Below are 19,610 nucleotides of genomic sequence, written 5' to 3' on the forward strand. Positions count from 1 at the left end.
TGAAAAAGCTGCCCCATAGGTGCCTTGTATATCTTTCCCCCCTCACTCTAAACCTATGCCCTCTAGTTCTAGACTCCCCCACACCAGGGAAGAGACTTTGTCCATTTATCCTATCTATAACTTTCATGATTTTACAAACATCTACGAGGTCACCCTATGACGCTCCAGGGAAAACAGCCCCAGCCTATTCAGCCCCTACCTTTGAGCCAGTTCCGTATCCAAATGCCTAGTTCTCCCTGAGTTCCATAATATTTAACCTTGCTAACCAGTCTCCCATGGGGAACCTTGTCGAACGTCTTACTGAAGTCCATATAGATCATGTCTACTACTCTGCCCTCATCAATCCTCTTTGTTACTTCTTCAAAAAACTCCATCAAGTTGTGAGACATGATTTCCTACTCACAAAGCCATGTTGACTATTCCTAATCACTCCTTGCCTTTCCAAATACATGTACATCCTGTCCCTCTGGATTCCCTCCAACAACTTGCTCACCACCAACGTCAGGCTCACTGGTCTACAGTTCCCTGGCTTTTCCTTACCACTATTACCACTATTCTTAAATAATAGTACCACGATAGCCAACCTCCAGTCTTCTGGTACCTCACCTGTGACGATCAATGATACAAATATCTCAGCAAGGGGCCCAGCAATCACTTGGAGAAAGTGAGGTCTGCAGATGCTGGAGATCAGAGCTGAAAATGTGTTGCTAGAAAAGCGCAGCAGGTCAGGCAGCATCCAAGGAACAGGAAATTCGACGTTTCGGGCATAAGCCCTTCATCAGGAAGGGCTTTCCTGATGAAGGGCTTATGCCCGAAACGTCGAATTTCCTGTTCCTTGGATGCTGCCTGACCTGCTGCGCTTTTCCAGCAACACATTTTCAGCCCAGCAATCACTTCCCTAGCTTTCCACAGTGTTCTAGGGTACACCTGATCAGGGGATTTATCCACCGTTATGCATTTCAAGACATCCAGCACCGCTTCCTCTGTAATATGGACATTTTTCAGGATGCTGTCATTTATTTCTCCACATTGTATATCTTCCAAGTTCTCCGCCACAGTAAATACTGATGTAAAATAATCATTTAATATCTCCCCCATCTTCTACAGCTCTGCACAAAGACTGCCTTGCTGATCTTTGAGGGTCCCTATTCTTTCCCTAATTACCCTTTTGTTCTTAATGTATTTATGAAATCTCATTGGATTCGCCTTAAACCAGTTTGCCAAAGCTATCTTATGTCTCCTTTTTGCCATCCTATTTTCCCTCTTAAGTATACTCCTACTGCCTTTATACTTTTCTATTGATTCTCTCAATCTCTCCTGTCTATACCGGACACATGCTTCCTTCTTTTTCTTAACCAAAACCTCAATTTCTCCAGTCAACCATCATTCCATACACTTACCAGCCGTTCCTTTCATCCTAACAGGAATGTACTTACAGGAAGGTCTTACGAGGAAAGACTGAGGGACTTGAGGCTGTTTTCATTAGAGAGAAGAAGGCTGAGAGGTGATTTACTGGAGACATATAAGATAATCAGAGGGTTAGATAGGGGTGGATAGGGAGAGCCTTTTTCCAAGTATGGTGACGGTGAGCACGAGGGGGCATAGCTTTAAATTGAGGAGTGATAGATATAGGACAGATGTCAGAGGTAGTTTCTTTACTCAGAGAGTAGTTAGGGTATGGAATGCTTCGCCTGCAATGGTAGTAGATTCGGCAACTTTACATTTAAGTCGTCATTGGACAAGCATATGGACATACATGGAATAGTGTAGGTAAAAACATTGATGGGCTAGATAAAAACAATGACTGCAGATGCTGGAAACCAGGTTCTGGATTAGTGGTGCTGGAAGAGCACAGCAGTTCAGGCAGCATCCGAGGAGCAGTAAAATTGATGTTTCGGGCAAAAGCCCTTCATCAGGAATACAGATGGGCTTCAGATTGGTATGACAGGTCGGCGCAACATCGGGGGCCGAAGGGCCTGTACTGCGCTGTAATTTTCTATGTTCTATGTTCTATGTACTGTCTCTGCTCTCTCGTTATCTCATTTCTGAAGGCTTCCCATTTTCCAACCATACCTTTACCTGCAAACGTCTGCCCCAATCAGCTTTGAAAGTTCTTGCCTAATACCGTCAAAATTAGCCTTCCTCCAATTTAGAACTTCAACTTTTCGATCTAGTCTATCCTTTTCCATCAATATTTTAGAACTAATAGAATTGTAGTCACTGGCCCCAAAGTGCTTCGCCACCTTAGTCTCCTAACCTGCCTTACTTCCCAAGAGTAAGTCAAGTTTTGCACTTTCTTTAGTACATACATCCACATACTGAATCAGAAAATTTTCTTGTACACACTTAACAAATTCCTCTCCATCTAAACCCTTAACATTATGGCAGTCTCAGTCTATGTTTGGAAAGTTAAAATCCCCTCCCATAACCACCCTATTATTCTTACAGATAACTGAAATCTGCTTATAAATTTGTTTCTCACTTTCCCACTGACTATTAGGGGCTCTTTAACACAATCCCAATAAGGTTATCATCCCTTTCTTATTTCTCACTTCCATCCAAATAAATTCCCTGGATGTATTCCCAGGAATATCCTCCTGAAGTACAGTTGTAACGCTATCCCTTACCAAAAACACCACTCCCTGTCATCTCTTGCCCCTTCTTCCTGTAGCATTTGCACCCTGGAACATTAAGCTGCCAGTCCTGTCCATCCCTGAGCCACGTTTCTGCAATTGCTATGATATCCCAGTTCCATGTTTCTAATCATGCCTGAGTTCATCTGCCTTCCCTGTTTGGCCTCTTGCATTGAAGTAAATGCAGTTTAATTTATCAGTCCTATCTTGTTCTCTGTTTTGTTCCTGCCTGCCCTGACGGTTTGGCCACCACCACCTCCCCTCACCCCCTCCCCCACCCCTCTTAACAAACTGCCCCAGTCTCAGGTTGATCTTTTTCCTCACTATTTCCCTTAGTTCCACCCACTCACACACCCCAATCTTGCCAGTTTAAATCCTTTCGAGCAGCTCCAGCAAATTTCCCTGCCAGCATATTCGTCCCCATCCATTTCAGGTACAATTCATCCTTCTTGTACAGGTCATTTCTACCCTCGAAGAGATTCCAGTGATCCAAAAATGTGAATCCTTCGCCCATATGCCAGCTCCTCAGCCATGCATTCATCTGCTCTATCCTCCTATTCCTACCCTCACTGGCTCGTAGCACTGGAAGTAATCCAGATATTACTACTCTCAAGGACCTCCTTTTTAACTTTCTGCCTAACTTTCTATATTCTCCCTTTAGAATCTCATCCTTTTCCTTGCTATGTCGCTGGTTCCAATGTGTACAATAACCTCTTGCTGGTCCATCTCCCCCGTGAGAACATTCTGCACCCTACCTGAGACATCCTTGATCTTGGCACCAGGGAGGCAACACACCATTCTGATTTTTCGTTGCTGGCTGCAGATTCACCTGTCTCAGTCTCTAGTTAAAGAGTCCCCTATCACAATCTATTGCTTGGAACCTGATGTACCCATCATGACATTACAATATCAGAAACTTGGCTGTTCATGCTGCATTCTCCTGAGAGCCCATCACCCCCTACATTTTCCAAGAGAGCATACTTGTTTGAAATGGGGATAACCACAGAAGTCTCCTGCACTATCTTCCTACCCCTCCTACCTTTCCTGGAGTTAACCCATCTATCTGACTGTCTCTGCAGCTTTTCCCCCCTTCCAATAACCGGCATCCATCACACCTCCTTGCTTTTGTGAACTTCTCATTGCCTCCAACTGTCGCTCCAACCGATCCATTGATCTGAAAGGATTCACAACCAAGTGTACTTACTGCAGAAATAATCCTCAGTAATATGTAAAACTCTCCCTAAACTCCCACATCCAACAAGAAGAGTGTATCACTCGACTAAAGGCCATGCTTGCTCTATCACAATCTACAGACCCAGAAAATAGCACCACCATTTTACTCTTTAAAAAAAAGGCCCCAGGCCAACTTTGTACTTACGGTTTATATTTTTAAAAATGTAATCAAGAGTCATATTTCATTAAAAATATAATCAAGAAAGAATCCATTCTACTCACTACTGTAGACTTACAGCAAGGTTACATATTAAAAACTATGCATTTATCTGTTCCTGTGTTGTGAGCTCTCCCACACAAGTTCTTCCAAAATCAGTTGTGAATTTTGCTGTTTGTTAATTTTTCCTAGATGCACGCCAACCTCCAGAGATGCATGAATTTAAATAGCAAAGGCTGTAACTGTGCAGATTCACTGCCTTGTCTGTTAGCAGTGTTGATTTCTTGCTCTCCCTCCCTTGCTGATCATATGCTTGCTGTCTTTGTCTGTCTTTCTGCCTTTTAAAAGTGCCATTGTTTTCATTTCTTTTTCTCCCAAGTCCCAAAACAATGCAACAGCATATAAAACAGTAATTGCTGTTCTTGGAATTTGGGTAAATCACCTCCAACACCTAAAATACCTCAAAAAGGAGCAGCTCTTACAGCCACAATTTTTCCCCGTCCTCCATCTTGGATTACCCAGAATCCTATTTAATATTTCATCCAAAAGATATCACCTCCACCTGTGAAACACTGCCTCGGTATTTAGAAACATAGGAAGATGCAAAATTGCCGCAGGAATAGGCCATTCGGCCCTTCAAGCCTGCATCACCTTCAGTAAAATCATGGCTGATCATGTGCTTGCAGTATCCCACATCCATTTTCTCTCCAAACCCTTGATCCCTTTAGCCACACGGGCCACATCCAGCTCCCTCTTGAATATATCTAACAAAATGGCCGCAACACCTTCCTGTGGAAGAGAATTCCACAGGTTCACAACTCTCTGAGCAAAGAAATTCATCCTCATCTCAGTCTTGAGTGGCTGACTCCTTCTTCTTAGACTGTGACCCCCAGTTCTGGACTTCCCCAACATCGAGACCATTCTTCCCACATCTAGCCTGTCTGGTCCATCAGGATTTTATTCTCATTCTTTTAAATTCCAGTGAATATAAGCCCAGTCAGTCCAGCCTTTCTTCATTATGTCAGTCCTATCATCCCAGGAAGCAGTCTGGTGAACTTTTGCTGGACTCTCTCTCAATAGTAAGAGTGTCCTTTCTCTAAGAGATGAAAATTGTACACAATACTCAAGGTGTGGCCTCACCAAGGCCCTGTGTAACTGCAGCAAGATATCCCTATTCCCCCATTCAAATCCTCTTGCCCTGGAGGCCAGCATGCCATTAGCTTTCCTCACCACCTGCTGCATGTGCATGTCAACCTTCAGCGACTATTCCACCATGACAAGGTATACCTCACATTGTCCTAAACTGCTAACATGCAAATAATAATCTGCCTTCCTGTTTTACCACCAAAGTGGATAACCTCACATTTATCCACACTATATTGCATTTGCCAAGAATTTGCCCACTCAGCCAATCTGTCCAAGCCACCCTGCAGCCTTAGTATCCTCCTCACAGCACACGCTGCCACCCAACTTAGTGTAATCTGCAAATTTGCAGATATTAAGTTCAATTCCTTCATCTAAATTATTAATGTATATTGTGAACAGCTGGGGTTCACTGAACCCTGCGATACCCCACTCATCACCGCCTGCCATTCTGAAAAGGACCCGCTTATTCCAACTCTCTGCTTCCTGTATGAAACCAGTTCTCTCTCCACGTCAATACATTACCTCCGATACCATTAGCTTGAATTTTCCTTATTAATCTCTTGTGTGGAAGCTTGCCTAAAGTCCTTGTGAAAGTCTAGATACACAACATCTACTGATTCACACTTGTCCACTCTACTGGTTATTTTCTCAAAAAATTCCAGAAGATTTGTCAAGCATGACTTCCCTTTAGTGAATCCATGCTGACTAGGACAGATTTTGTCAGCACTTTCCAAATGCTCATTGATTACATCCTTCATAGTTGACAGCATTTTCCCCCACTACTGATATCTATAATTCTCCATTTTCTCTCTGCCTCCTTTTTTAAAGGACTGTCCCTCAGGACAGTCAAACAAGACTATATTGTTGATGCCTGAATGAGCCTTGAAGCAACAATTTTATCACTCTGAGACTAAGAACTATCAGTATTCAAGCCACATGCTAAGCATCTAGTTAGCCATTTAGTCTTTCAATCCTGTGCTGCCATTCACTTAGATTATGGTGACTTTCACTCTTACTTTAATTGACCGTGTTCACTCCACATCTCTTGCTACCTTACCTAACCAACATTTATTGATCTCCATAGTGAAAGCTCCAATCATCACAGAAACCACAACTTTTGTGGAGATTTCAATACATTATCTTATATGTGAAAATGTGATTTCTGATTTCTTTCATAAATAATCTAGTTCTAATTTAACAACGATGTCCCCTTGCTCCTGATACATTCCCCGTGGAGGAAATGGTCTCTTTGTATCTACCCTTAGAATCGTTTGAACATTTTAAGCACCTTGATCAGATCCCCACCCCTCAGTTAGATGTAGGGAGATGGACACCTTAGTGCTAAAGCAGCTGAAGGTTTGACTGCTAGTGACATGCATCAATGAATACAGACCAGCACTGTTGCAGTGATAAGAGCTTTTAAATGATTGAGAGAAGCAGTAAAAAAAAAAGACTTATACATTATTTGGTAGAAAATCTTATTAGATCAGAAATGTTAATGGTTAGGGTTAGTTTTTAGAATTGCCAATCATTCACCAGTGACTACACTTTAGATTAATTCATGAGCAGCATATTCTGAAAACCCTAATAAACTGCTAGGTAACAGACTGTTTTAGTTTCTTCAGTTCCCATAAATCCCACTGTAATTTAAATTTTTAAAATTAGCTGTGAGGATTTTAGGTTTTCTGACCCATGTGTGTGTCTGCTGGTGTGTGAATGAGAGGGGGAAACATTCACAAGAGAGACAAAGAGATCTGCTTTGTCGATGACAATTTAGAAAAAGGCATTGATTATTTTTTCACAGCACAGATGCTGAAATATTTACAATGTCTGCCTTGAGAAAGGAAAGCTATAGTGAGTGGGAGAGGCAGAGAGAGAGAGAGAGACAGAGAGTTTATACTCCACAGGATTAAACAATACCTGCAACTATGATAGCAGTCAGCATTCCATGGGGACTGTCTGTAAGTCACTAAACAGTCTATAGCCCTTTTCATGTCATGTGCAGAGGCCCCTTGTGACCATTTGATTCCCCTATGGCACAACGTTTCTGCCTGCAAGCTGTATTTGGTCAGTTGATCACAAAATCTAAAAGAATTCTATCAGTGAGTTAAAATAAAAATCACTCAGAGCTGTCACGAAATTCTGGTCTACTTATTCTTTTCATGTGAGGCAATGTTCAACAATGCTGTTACCAAAGGGCCTAGACAATGCAGTTGCATCTTTAAAATGACATTTATAGCTTTTTGAATAACAATGGGTCAAGGGATTTCAGCTATGTGGAGAGACTGAAGAATCTTGAAATGGCTACAGGAAGAGACAAAAAAACCCTGCAATCCAAAGTTGACAGGCAGCAGGCAGGAAGACCACAGCAAGCCAGGCAGCATCAGGAAGTGGAGAAGCCGACATTTTGGGTGAAACCTCAAGAAGTGTTACACCCGAAATGTCAACTTCTCAACCTCCTGATGCTGCCTGGCTTGCTGTGTTCTTCCAGCTTCCTGCCTGCCTACAGGAAGAAGGAGGTCATTTGGTCTATTAAATCTTTGTCAGCTTTCTGCAGGAACAGTTTAGCTCACAGTGTTCCCTGATCTTTCCCCATTTCCTTTTGGTGTTTATCCTTTTTAAAACCATGCTTGAATCTTCCTGCCCCAACTCTCAGACAGTGCGTTCCAAATCATAATCACTTCGATAAAAAGGCTAAGTTAAAACCAAAAGAACTGTGGATTTTCTGAGGAAGAGTCACTCAACCCAAAACATTAACTCTGATTTCTCCCCACAGTTGCAGCAAAACCTCCTGAGCTTTTCCAGCAATTTCTGTTTGTGTATATAAAAAGGATGATCTTCATGCCATCTTTGAGTCTTTCATCAGTCACCTTAACTTTGTGTCCTCGGCTCTTAACACATCATCTCATGAGAAAGGTTGCTCTTTATTCTCTCTGGTTCATGATTTTGAACCCCTCCATCTCGTCTCCTCTGAAAAATTCTCGTCAATCAGACTAATCGCAATCTCTCTAATCAATCCACATCGTTTAAGTCCGTCATCCCTGCCTCTTTTTTACACTCTCCAAAGCCAAGATATGCTTTGTGAAGTGCAGTGCTCAGCATTAAACACAATATTCCACATTCTATCTGGAAAGCTTAAGACCCCATACATCTTTATAGCAGCCTTAGAATCCCATATACCTTTATAACAGCCCACACAATCTGTCCTGTCATCTTAAACAATTTGTGTACATATACTTCCACGTTGCTTTGTTCCACCCCTTTTAGAATTGTACTTCTATATTTACTAAATCTGTCCAAGTATAATTCCTATCTCAATTCAGACTTCTCAATATTAAATTTCACCTGCCATTTGGCTACCCATTTCTCCAACCTGCCTGTCCTCTTGTAATCTGTCCTCTCACAGGTAAATACATATTCAAGTTTTGCATTATCTACAAATTTTGAAATTCTGCTGTGTACATCAAGTATAGATTATTATATATCCAGAAAAGCAGAGGCCTTGGTACTGAACACCTGGGGAACCCCATTATATACCTTCCTGCTGTTCAAAAAAAACAACTGTTCATCACAACTCTGCCTCCTGTCACCTTTATCAATTTGTACCTCAGCTTTGCTGCCAAGGCTAGCATCTGGCACAAAGCAAGAGTTGATGGAAGCTTTCATGAATTGTATGAGGGCAAACTAATAATTGGCAAGACTATGATAACCAGAGGACACAGATTTACAATTAACGTAAGTATCAAGGAGGAGGTCCTTTTTTCACACAGTCTTATGAGAAATGCACTGCCTGAAAGGGCGGTGGAAGCAGTTAATTGTAAATTTCAAAAAAATAATTAAAAATTGAAAAGAGAAAATGCATTGCTATAGGGAAAAAGCTGAGGGAAGTGTGAATAATTGGAAGGCTCTTACAAACAACTGGCACAGGCACAATGAGTCCCGCAGCGGTATCCTATGCTGAGTAATTCTGTGGTTGATTACATTTTGCTGCTAATGGATCTCATATCATTAACTGAAAGTTCTAAAGTAGTGGGCACACGACTTCCTTTAGTCACATTCCTTATGAGCAGCTGTAGCTCTTAAAAGTGGAATCACATACATCTTGATTGAATCCAAGGACTAAATGTCAATTTAAAGACAGTACTCATGGCGAACACTACCTCTAGGTGGAGCACCACACTCAATCAGAGCATTGCTTTTAAAATCACACCCACAGTAAAATGCTTGTGTATTGCCAGTGAATGTAAACAAAATCATTAGTTTGGGAGTCACTGTATTTTTTGGTGAAAACACAAAGACATTTTAGTCACACTGGATACTAGAAAACCATTGCATGTTTGAATGAACCTGCAATTACTATGACTCTTGTTTTAAATCAGAAATATTTTACTTGAAGGAACTTTGGAACTCTAGTCACAGTGAATAGGAGAAACTATTGCATGTTTGACCGGAATGAGCCTGCAGTTATTAATTTAGATGTTTTCAAATATCATAAATAGCTTTTACACCAATAGCTATGTATGCAGTTGAATTCTGGCAGCTATAATAAATAGAGGTGTCCTATCCGCTGCATTGGGAGCACACAAATTAAAAAGCAACATCATTGACAAGCTGAACAAGCAACAAGCTTAAAGACACAATGATGGGAGAAAGCAAGCCATTCAGCCATTCAATAAGATCATTGCCATTTCCACATCTTAATACCATCAATTTGCCTTGGTTCTGCACTCATTATTACCCTTAATTTAATCTCAATGGACCCCAACTACAACAGTTTTTGTGCAAAGAGAAGGGGGAAATCGAGACATGGGGGCATAGTTTCAATAAATGTTGGTTCGGCCTCAATGGAGGAGAAGATAGAAATTCAGACCCACTATTCCAAGGGCCATTGCAAAATATAACTTGTTTTTTAGATCCAGGTTGACAGAAACCATTAATCAAGTTTCTGTACTTACCATTTCTGTACTTACCATGACTATTTATTATGATTAAATCGATTCTAGCTATACGTAAACATTTCTAACCTGTCAACACATAACTCTACTAGTTAAAGCTCTAACTCCCTTATAAACCTCCTGCTCTGCACACATATACAGACACACACACACAGAAAAAAGTTTTATGGGCAAAAAGAAAGACTGAGAAGATAGCTCAATGGTCCCTGCCACAGGGTTCACTGAGATAAACCCTTTGGTTTGTCAGCTCCTTGACCTCCCTTCTCCTTTCACTTGCTTGCAAGAGGCACATCCTTGAAAGGTCTCTGACCTATTGGTTAAAAGCCACAGTTGACAGCAACTGATGAGTGGAAATAAGCTGGCTTTCCTCAGGCTTGAGATGTCTCTTTTTGCTGCCGAGGGAAGAATAGTATCTTCCTTTCTGGAGGTCCAATGACCTCTGACACCCACAACTGTCCAGCCACCTGAGAATGAATGACATAGTTGTTGTCAAGTCAAAGGTAAAGATACCATTGCTTTACCAGATCATCAGACTGCTGCCTCATGACCGGAGGTGGTTTAACCTGAAGGTCATCACACCTCAGGCGAGGTCACTGGTTGAGAAGGAAAGTCCTTCATGGTAACTTCAACCAAGCAGAAAGCCTCTGCCATCGGTAACTGAGCACCACTCCACAAGTTAATCAGCTATGTGTCGCTGACCAAATCTCAGTTCAAACACATGCCCTGATTCCAGTTTGTCTGCAATAAAAGCTCCCACAATGCTTGAACAAGTAGCAGTGTAGACAACACTTACAAAGCAGGTAACCTCTTTTTAAAAAGTGCAGTAATCTATTCAAATCTTTGGTCTTCTAAAGTAATCCTCTCCCTGTTCAACTGACAATTGGAAATATAGAGAAATAAAAAGGTCTTTATCAGGTGTCTCACATTTTAGACTGAAAGGAAGAGGAATTTCTTTCAGAGGGTTATCAATCTCTGAAAATCTTTACCTCAGAGAACAGTGGAGCCTGGCTCAGTGAGAATATTCAAGGCTGATTCGGACAGATTTTTTATTGGCAAGGGGGTCAAAGGTTATGGGAGGGACGCAGGTAGGAGAGTGAAGTTAAATCCACAATCGAACTGACCATGATCTTATTGAACGTCAGAGCAATCTGGAGGTTGTGAATGACCTTGTCTTATTTCTGCTCCTATTATGTACTGTCCTTAAACTTCAGATTACACACTGAATACAAATCATTCAGTTAAATGTTGAGTTAACATTCAGAAGGGGAACTGGATTACCTGCTAATTCAATAGAGAGCACAGGGCCTTGTAGGAGCCCACAACTTTTCAATTGAAATAAAAATCATTAAGAAGGAGGTCAGAAATACAGTCACAGCAACTGAAATGAATAGGGCATAAAAATTGGCCTGAAAATGTGTTGCTGATTAAAGCACAGCAGGTCAGGCAGCATCCAAGGAACAGGAAATTCGACCTTTCCGGCCAGAGCCCTTCGTCAGACTCTGGCCCGAAACGTCGAATTTCCTGTTCCTTGGATGCTGCCTGACCTGCTGCGCTTTAACCAGCAACACATTTTCAGCTCTGATCTCCAGCATCTGCAGACCTCACTTTTTACATAAAAATTGGCCAAAAAGTAAAGTATGCTGGGAGTGCCTGAGCCAAGACAGACAATCAAAAGATAATTCTGCTGAAAGACAAGTCCTTGCAAGATCTACACCCACACAATGGAAAACCAGAGAGGCCTCAGAACACATTAGGAAGTGTGAAAGGGCAATCCAACCCTTCCTGACAAACAAATAACACTAGGTGCATGGGACAGACATGCCTCAGTAAGACAAAAGACCAGGTGTATATACTGGGATGAAACCAGACTTCCAGGCATTTTGGAAAGGCAAATCAGGGCAGGATTTATACATTTACTGGTAAGGTCATGGGGAGTGTTGCTAAACAAAGGGACCTTGGAGTGCAAGTTCATAGTTCCTTGAAAGTAGAGTTGCAAGTAAGTAGAATAGTGAAGGCGGTGTTTGATATGCTTTTCGTTATTGGTCAGAGCACATTTCTGCTGAAGGGCTTATGCCTGAAATGTTGACTCTCCTGCTCCTCGGATGCTGCCAGATGTGCTCTACGTTTTCAGTGCTACCTTTTATGACTCTGACTCTTGAGCATCTGCAGACCTCACTTTCTCCTTTATTGGTCAGACTATTGACCAGGGTGTTGTGAGGTCATGTTGAGACTGAACAGAACATTAGTTAGGCCACTGTTGGAATATTGTGTGCAATTCTGGTCGCCCTCCTATCAGAAGGATGTTGTGAAACTTGAAAGGGTTCAGAAAAGATTTACAAAGGTGTTGGAGGATTTGAGCTATAGGGAGAGGTTGAATAGGCTGGGGCTGTTTTTCCTGGAGCGTCAAAGGCTGAGGGTTGACCTCTTAGAGGTTTAAAAAATCATGCAGGGCATGGATAGAATAAATAGAAAAAATATTTTCCCTGGGGTGGGGGATTGAAGAACTAGAGGGCATAGGTTTAGGGTGAGAGGGTAAAGATATACAATGGACCTAAGGGACAACATTTTCATGCAGAGGGTGGTATGTGTATGGAATGAGCTGCCAGAGGAAGTAGCGGAAGCTGGTACAATTACAACATTTAAACGGCATCTGGATGGGTAGATGAATAGAAAGGGTTTGGAGGGATATGGGCCAGGTGCTGGCAGATGGGAATAGATTGGGTTGGGATATCTGGTCGGCATGGACGGGTTGGACCAAAGGATCTGTTTCTGTGCTGTACATCTCTATGACTCTATGACCCTATTACAGTGACATCAATGGTTCATTGTCAAGCAAGTGACTGAGAGCCATTATCTATACTTCAAGGTGATAAAACCAGTTCTTCAATACCTCTGATTGGTCAAGTCCTTGGAAAGTTCCAGAAGGTAGCCAGACAGGTACAAGAACCCAGCCTGGCAAGACTCAACCAGATCTGCTCTCCAGCTGACCAAGAGGACTGTCGGGATACAGCAGCTCATCCTCTGACAAGAGAGAGAATCAACCCATGAAGATAGGAACAGAATGAAGACTTCGAGCGGCCAGCAAAACTTCCAATTATGTAGAAAGTATTTTAAGTTTCTAAAGAATTGGATGGTTAGAAATAGAGTTGTTAAAATTTTTGTAAACTCTTGTAAATTGTAAACTCTTACTTTTGTTGTCTTCAAATAAAGTTGTGGCCTGATTCACTGATTGCAGACTCATGCTGTGTAATCCTTTCCTGATGCACACTGAGGCACTCCTGCGTAAGTCAACACAGTGTACACTGGTCACCGAGTCTGCAGGATATTAGAGACATCATGTTCTGGACAATATTTTGGCATCTTTGTTAAGAGGCTTGCCAGCTATGAGTCAAGATATAGGTCAGGGTTTGGATTGGGGGTGGGTGCTGGAGGAGCAGTCACCTGGGAGAAAGATGGCAAGGGGTCCAAATCTGTGGGTTGGCAGACTGGGTGTGAATGGCACAGAGCAGAGCATCTCGCTATCTCCATAGGGAGGTAGAGTTGCAAAGGCCCACATTATCCCATCCTGGGTCTACCTGGTTCTCGAGGGACTGTATTTGTTCCCAGCACTTCAAACGCTCCAATGTTAAGGCCTGAAGCATATTGCTTTATGTTGTAGCCGTGGAGGACTCGTATGGCCTCTTGGAGCTCACTCCACTGTCGTTTCAGTCTGTCAATGTACAGTATGGATGCAACCCAGTCCCCAACAGCTCTCCTCTCGCTAGCACAGGCTGTTTCAAATTGTGACTGAAACTATCCTATGTGGATTAGATTTTCCTGCAATTTTCTGTATTGATCTTGTTTATGAGCCTTGCATTCTTTGTCATAGTTTGCAGTTTATTTTCTGGAGCGACCAGATCTCAGCTGTCTTATCCCAGGTATCCGCCAGGCTGCAGGCAGCAGCAATCACTACGGCAGCTTTTCCCCTCAGTTCTTTATCAGCTTCTAGCCACAGGTCCTGTGTCAGGGAACCTTCGCTCCAAAGCCGCACTGACTGCAAAATTCTGCCCCTTTGGACAATTTCTTAAACAGATATTGTTTCAGAGTGTAAAGCCATGCTTGGGTTTGGGATCCCTTCATCATATCAAAATGTTTTCACAATCCTTTACTCTATTTAAGAGGAAACTCAGTATCTTGTGTAGTTGCCGGGCCCATGCTTTTGACTGTCACAGTTTAGGATACCGAGTTTATGGATCAATTGTGGCCAGTGTCTTACATGCTCAATTTATACCCCGGCCATTGTGTGGGGCAGCTGTCCTCTCAACAACCAGCTGAATGTGCAAGGTACCAGGCAAGGTTGACAGTTCAAGTTCGGAGGACATTAAGCATCACGCCAAGACAATTATCCAGATCATCCAGAGCAAAATCAGGGAGCAGCAAAACCGCACCCTATGCAGCGTCTACAGTAACTGGGTGATTGAACAGCTGAGAGAGGACCTCAGGCAGGCTAGCCCATCCTGGATTAGTGATGAACACTTCAAACATTTATTCCAGGAGAGAACCCACAACAACATCTCCAGCTGTCAATTATGGCAGTTCAACAAGATGTGGTATAATGACAACTGCAAGGATACTCTTGGTGAGGCATGGGGCTTGGTACTAGAGATCCCAATTATTCCGGGCTAGAGATTCCAATTATTCCCTCAAAGTTGGGTTGAGGACATTTGTTGTCGAAGATATTGGAATTCAAAAAGAAAAAGTGTTTGGATGGGTTACCATGACACCCTCTCATACACTATGGAGAGACATGGGACATTGATAGTGACCAATGATAGACTTATACATGTGTACATGAGTAGGAGAGAGAGAGTGTGTGTATGTGAGTGTGAGTGTGAGTGCATGTGAGAGAGTGTGTGTTTGCATGTGTGCAAGCTTGGTAAAGGGTGTGTGCGAGTGTGAAGGGGTATAAGGCTTGTGAAAGGGTGCACATATAAGCCTATGGGGTGAATTTGCAGAATTATATTTGCAGATACATTCTAATTTGCTCAAAAAATGCATAACCTGCAGGCAGTCAATCCAGGTAATACTTTGTAAATTCCACTTTTGAAATAGAAACAGTCCAACTCAAGATTGGAAACAGACAGACTCTAACCACACACCTTTAATGCATTGTCTGAGCTGAAATGTCACCTTTTTTAAATAAAACCTTAAATTATCTTGAGAATGTGACTTCAATGACATTCTGGGATTTACATATTAATGAACTGAAACCTGCAACCCATTCTAAAAGATGAAAGACTTAACAACAATCTAGATTTGTTCAATATATCATTTCAACTGTGTGACACTGCTATAAATTCTGTGTCTTATCGTCCTGCTTCACAACCACCTGATGAAGGAGCGGCGCTTTGAAAGCTAGTGCTTCCAAATAAACCTGTTAGATTATAACCTGATGTTGTGTGATTTTTAATTCCATTCCTGATGAAGGGCTTTTGCCCGAAACATCGATTTTCCTGCTCCTTGGATGCTGCCTGACCTGCTGTGCTTTTCCAGCACCACTCTGATCTAAACTCTGGTTTCCAGCATCTGCAGTCCTCACTTTTGTCAAGTTGATTTTTAACTTTGTCCACCCCAGTCCAACACTGGCTCCTCCACATCATGGCTTCCTGACAAACAAACAGCACTAGGTGCATTGAGCAGACGTGCCTCCATGAGACAAAAGACCAGGTCTATATTTTGGGACAAAACCAGACTTCCAGGCCTCGGAACAGACACACCAAAGGGTTCACTGTTAAGCAAGTCATTGAGAGCCATGAGCAACATTTCAAGATGATAAAACCAATTAATTCGATACCTCTGATTGGTCAAGTCCTTGGAAAACTCCATAACGTAGCCAGGCAGGTATAAGAACTTAGCCTGGCCAGACTCAACAACACCCTACTCTCCAGCTCACCTCGAGAAATGTTGAGGATACAACAGTGACCAGAGCAGCTCGCCCTCTGCAGAGAGAGAATCAACCCACGAAGATAGGAACAGACTGAACACTTTAATAGGTCAGTAAATGGGCCAAGTATTTGGGAACTATTTTTAATTCCTAAAGAATTGGACAGGTAGAAATAGAATTATTAAAATTATAAAGTTTAACTCTTACCTTTGTTGTCTTCAAATAAAAGTCCTGACCACATTCACTGACTGCGGGCTGGTGCTATGTCATCCTTTCCTTGTACAAGCTAACATGCCTGGGTTAGTCAACACTGGTCAAGGAATTTGCAGGGTCTTCGAGACACTTCTGGATAATAGCCTCAATACCATTGAGATAGCCAGCTGCAAGTTTGACACACAGCTGGACAGACAAGGATATACAGAGCTGGACAGATAAATTAAGTGACAGAACAGTGATCAGGTGGATTCTAAAACCCTGTAGGTTATAAAATGAACGAAAGACTGAAACTCGGAACCAATTCCACTATCTGAGTTACTAAGCAAAATAACTTGAAAGACAAACCAAGCAATTCAATTTCAAAAGAGTGCAGATACAGGGAGTAGGAAGAACTTCAAGTCAAACTGTTCCAAAGAAGAATCACAATTGACTTGATACATTAACTGCTTCTCTCTCCATAGACATTGCTGACTTTCTCCAGCATTTTCTTTTATTTCAGATTCCCTGCATCGACAGTATTTTGTCTTTATTATCAGCTCATTCCAGATGAAGAGTTTATGCCTGAAATGTCGACTCTCCTGCTCCTCGGGTGCTGCCTGACTGGCTGTACTTTTACAACGCCACACGTTTTGACTCATTATTAGCTCAATGTCTATTCTCACTGTATCATTCTCTGCTTGAACCACATCTGAAGCCGTGTCCAACTGTCAAACATATTTTGTAGTTCCTAAGTACAGGAGTTAGCTCTACAATAAGAATCTTAGATTAAAAAGATACATCAACAACGTCCACAGCTGTGTTTCAGACACCTGGTTCAATTTGACTACAAAAACCTATAGGGACCAAGGCATAACAGAAGTAATGCAATCATTGCCTTCTGTTAAATCTCATCAGCTGTACAAGAAGGCAGATGAATAAATAAAGATCAGTCAAGAAAGTCAAATGATACATGGCATCATTTGCCAACTCCAAGGAATAACAGAAATATTTACATTTCCTTGGTAAATGTCCCCAATTACAATTGTCAGAATAATTAATTCATGGGCCATTCTCTCCGGTCTTGCAAGCAAAATACTGTGGTTGCCGGAGATCTGAAATGCAGGCTGAAAATGCCTGAAATAATTAGGTAGAAGGTCACATCTGCGTAGATAAAACAAAGTCAACATTTCAGGCTGATGACTTTTCACTAGAACTGGAAAATGTTTGAGATGTAAGAAATTTTAAGCAAGTCCAGAGACAGGAGAAAGAAAAAATAACAAGAGGGAAGCTTAATGATAAGGTGCTAGGCAAGAAAGATGCATGACAGAAGATGGTAGAAGTCTAAGAGAGTGGTAAAAGGATAAGAAAAGGTGAGTTCAGCGGAGATGTAAATTAGATAGAATAGACAGCATAGAAACTATTCTGACCTACCAGAAGGTGCTGGTGACAGCAACATCACCACCGGCAACTGAAAAAAATGGGAACACTATTTATGGACATGAAGTTGTCGATCTCAATGTTCAACCTTACGGGTTATAAAGAGACTAATCTAAGAATAAAATATTGACTTTGTAGAGATGTAAGTCAAAGAGTGTGGTGCTGGAAAAGCACAGCCAATCAGGGAACATCCTGCTTCTTGGATGCTGCCTGACCTGCTGTGCTTTTCCAGCACCACACTCTTCGACTCTGATCTCCAGCATCTGCAGTCCTCACTTTCTCCCTCTTTGTTGTTCATATGGTTTAATGAATATGTAAATAAGCTGTTGAGAAGTTAAGATATGACTGCAACCTCCACAATCATGCATTAGTGTTCTGCTAGGAAAGAGGACCCTCTAAAACCTGGAACCTGTAGCATTACCATCATGTACAATGTCATAATAAACTGAGTTTATCAGTTACTATCACAGATGTATATCCCACAGTCCAAAGATGTGCAAGTGAATTGGCCATGCTAAATTGCCCATAGTGTTAGATCAGGGGTAAATATGTGGTAATAGGTTAGGGAAATGGGTCTGGGTGGGTTACTCTTCGGAGGGTTGGTATGGACTGTTGGGCTGAATGACCTGTTTTCACACTGTAGGGAATCTAACCTAATCTAATCTAAGAAGTCTGGCCTGAGCTTGTATCAATGCACAAAGAACACACACTAGAAGATCATAAAACTGTCTAATTGAGACTCATTCCAACTGTGTGAGAGACCAAATGTCAAAAGGTGAGCCGAGGAGTTGGGCTGTGAGAATTCAAATGACCAGTGATTAGAAGCTCAGGATCGTGTGTGGAAAATGAATGGAGGTGTTCTGCAAAGCAATCCCCCAATCTGCACTTGATCATCTCATTGCATTGTTCTCCCATTCTGTTATGCCATCTCTTCATATGTGAGCCTAGATAGTATATACTGAATCTTATAGAGGCATTGTTTTTAACAAAAATTTATATAGCTTCTTCAGTGTAAAAACTCCCAAAGTACTTAAAAGCATACAGTCATAGAGATGTGCAGCATGGAAACAGATTCTTAGATCCAACTCATCTATGCTGACGAGATGTCCTAGGCACATATCCCTCTAAACTGTATTCATATACCCATTCAGGTGCCTTTAAATGCTGGAATTGTACCAGCGTCCACCATTTCCCCAGGCAGCTCATTCCAAACATGCACTACTCTCTGTGTGAAAAAAGTTGCCCCTCAGGTCCCTTTTTATATCTTTTCCCTCTCATCTTAAACCTATGCTATCTAGTTTTGGACTTCCCTACCTAGGGGAAAGAGCTTGGCTATTCATCCTATCCATCCTCCACATGATTTTATAGACCTCTATAAGGTTACCCCTCAGCCTCTGATGCTCCAGGGAAAATAGCTCCAGCCTATTCAGCCTCTCCCTATAGCTCAAACCCTCCAACCCTGGCAACATCTTTGTCAATTGGTTTTGAATCCTGTTAAGTTTTGCAACATCTTTTCTATAGTAGGAAGACCAGAATTGAAGCAGAATTCCAAAAGGAAGTTGGCTAATGTGGTGCCACTATGTAAGCAAGGACAAGCCAGCACAAGCCACTGGTACTATAGACCAGTGAGCCTGACGTCAGTGCTGGGCAAGTTGTTAGAGGGAATCCTGAGGGACAGGATGTACATGTATTTGGAAAAGGCAAAGACCAATTAGGGATAGTCAACATGGCTTTGTGTGAGGGAAATCATGTCTCACAAACTTGATTGAGTTTTGTAAAGAAGTAACAGAGAGGATTGATGAGGGCAGAGTGGTCGACGTGATCTATATGGACTTCAGTAAGGTGTTCGACAAGGTTCCCCGTGGGAGATTGATTAGCAAGGTTAGATATTATGGAATACAGGGATGTCCTAGGCACATATCCCTCTAAAT

This window comes from Hemiscyllium ocellatum, chromosome 20, assembly GCF_020745735.1.
Source record: "Hemiscyllium ocellatum isolate sHemOce1 chromosome 20, sHemOce1.pat.X.cur, whole genome shotgun sequence".
NCBI lineage: Eukaryota > Metazoa > Chordata > Chondrichthyes > Orectolobiformes > Hemiscylliidae > Hemiscyllium > Hemiscyllium ocellatum.